The sequence below is a fragment of the Scyliorhinus canicula genome, chromosome 8 (genome assembly GCF_902713615.1).
Source record: "Scyliorhinus canicula chromosome 8, sScyCan1.1, whole genome shotgun sequence".
Lineage (NCBI taxonomy): Eukaryota > Metazoa > Chordata > Chondrichthyes > Carcharhiniformes > Scyliorhinidae > Scyliorhinus > Scyliorhinus canicula.
The window spans coordinates 142,119,951-142,122,430 of record NC_052153.1 but is presented as its reverse complement, the minus strand read 5'-3'; the positions used below and the strand labels follow the sequence as shown (position 1 = coordinate 142,122,430).

The following is a 2,480-nucleotide window of genomic DNA, read 5'->3' as shown; positions in this document are numbered from 1 at the left end:
GGAGAATAAAAGTATTTTAAAAAGAAAATGAATAGAAATTATGTTTGACAAACCCCTTTCGAGATTTTTGAGGGTGCAGCAGAGATAAAGGAGGACCACTGGATGCAGTGTATTTCAATGTTTGATAAGATCCCACACAAGAGGTTAGTAAAGAAAATCAGAGCACATTGGATGTTGTGTAATATCCTGACATGAATTGACAATTGGTTAACAGACAGAAAACAGAGATTAGGAATAATCTCTCAGGATGGCAGTCTGTGGAATAATCTAGGAATAATCTCTCAGGTCATTCTCAGGATGGCAGTCTGTGACTAGTGGGGTACCAAGAGGATCAGTGCTTGGGCCCCAGATACTCTCAATTCGTATCAATGATTTGGATGTAGAAACCAAATATACTATTACCAAATTTGCCAATGACACAAAACTAGGTTGGAATGTAAGTTGTGAGGACGATACAAAGAAGATTCAAGAGGATTTAGACAGAGTATGTGACTGGGCAAGAACATGACAAATGGAACATAATATGAAAAAAAGTGAAGTTATCCACTTTAGTCGTAAAATTGATAAGCAGAGTATTATTTAAATGGTGAGACATTGGGAAGTGTTGATGTACAAAGGAACCTGGGTGTTCTTGTTCATATTTCACTGAAAGCTAACATGTAGATGCAGAAAGCCTTCAGTGCAAGGAGAATTGAGTACAGGAGTATAGACATCATGTTGCAATAGCATAGACCCTTGGTGGAGTGGAGTACTGCATGCAGTCTTTGTCTTCTTGCCGAGGAAGTGATGTGCTTGCCATAGAGGTAGCTCAACAGAGGTTCGCTAGACTGGTTCTTAGGATGCCATTATTGTCCTTTGAGGAGAGATTGAGGATATTGGGTCTGTATTCTCTGGAGTTCAGAGGATGAGAATTGATTCCATTGAAATGCACAAAACAAGGTAGATGCAGGAAGAATGTTTCCTCTGGCTGGGTATTTAGAACCGGGGCACATAGTCTCAGAACAAGAGGTAAGCCATTTAAGACCAAGTGAGGAAAATCTTTGGAATTTTCTTCCCTAGATGGTTGTGTATTCTCAGTAATTGAGTATGTTGAAGTCAGAGAGTGATAGATTTCGACATAGTAAAGGCATGAAAGGATATGAGGATAATGGGGGAAAATGGCTTTGAGGCAGAAGATCAGCCAGGATCTTACTGAATGGCGGAACAAGCTCGAGGGGCCGAATGTCCTACTCCACCTCCTGTTTTTTTAAGTTCCTATATATAGAAAGGCAACACATGGCTGGCTAAATTAAGACATGGTTCTTCTGATTGAAAATCATAACTAAATGGCGGACGACGACGCTGGTAGAGGAGGCTTCCATGGTGGCTTCGGTTCCCGTGGGTGGAGCCGAGGCCGAGGTAGGGGGGACGCGGCAGAGACCATGATGCCTGTGGTGGAAAGGCTGAAGATAAGGAGTGGATGCCAATAACTAAACTTGGGCCTTTGGGAAAGGATATGAAGATCAAAACGCTGGAGGAAATTTATCTCTTCTCTCTTCCTATCAAGGAGTCTGAAATCACTGACTTCTTCCTGGGATCGGCTTTAAAGGATGAGGTTCTCAATGCACAAGGTTGAAGGCTTTTGTTGCTATTGGTGACTATAATGGACATGTTGGATTGGCTGTCAAGTGCTCCAAGGAAGTGGCCACTGCCATTCGCGGAGCTATTATTCTGACAAAGCTGTCAATCATCCCTGTAAGGAGGGGCTACTGGGTAACAAAATGGAAAGCCATGCAAGGTGACTGACCGTACGGTTCAGTCTTGATGCGTCTAATCCCTGCACCTTGTGGTATTGGTATTGCCTCAGCTCCTGTACCCAAGAAACTGCTACAGATGGTTGGTAGTGGCAATTGCTACACCTCAGCCAGAGGCTGCATGGCCACACAGGGCAACTTTGCTAAAGCTACTTTTGATGCCATCTCTAAGACTGACAGTTATCTGACTACCGGATCTGTGGAAAGAGACTATGTTTACCAAGGCCCCATACCAGGAATTGACTGATCATCTGGCCAAGACCCACACCCACGTGTCTGTCCAAAGGTCCCAGTCAGCTGTTGCCCACGAAATAAAATATTAAGACACGGTTATGGTGGTATTATACAACGTTTGCCATTCATTGAGCCTTCACTCATGTTTTTGTCAATCATACTCTTTCTCATTCAACATTTGGGTGTCACGAGGACTCACTCCTGTACAGAGGGACTTCTACAAACACCATCAAGCATCATCTTTACTCAAAATGACTTTGGCAATGCACACTGGCTGTCATAAGGGCTGCTGCTAGTCATAAAGGGTAAATTCTTCAAGAGACTATGACATTAGCATCATAATTTGTGTGTATCAAAAAGGCAAAATGTTTATGCCACCCACCACACCACTTTGTATTGCCTTTCCTTCAAAATAAAGAGCTGCTCTGCATCCAGTAACCACAGAATTGCAGT

General features: G+C 42.9%; 1 pseudogene; it reads left to right on the top strand.

Moving 5' to 3' along the window:
* The first annotated feature begins 1,325 nt into the window (after positions 1-1,325).
* On the top strand, positions 1,326-2,116 carry LOC119969925 (annotated as a pseudogene).
* Positions 2,117-2,480: the final 364 nt, after the last annotated feature.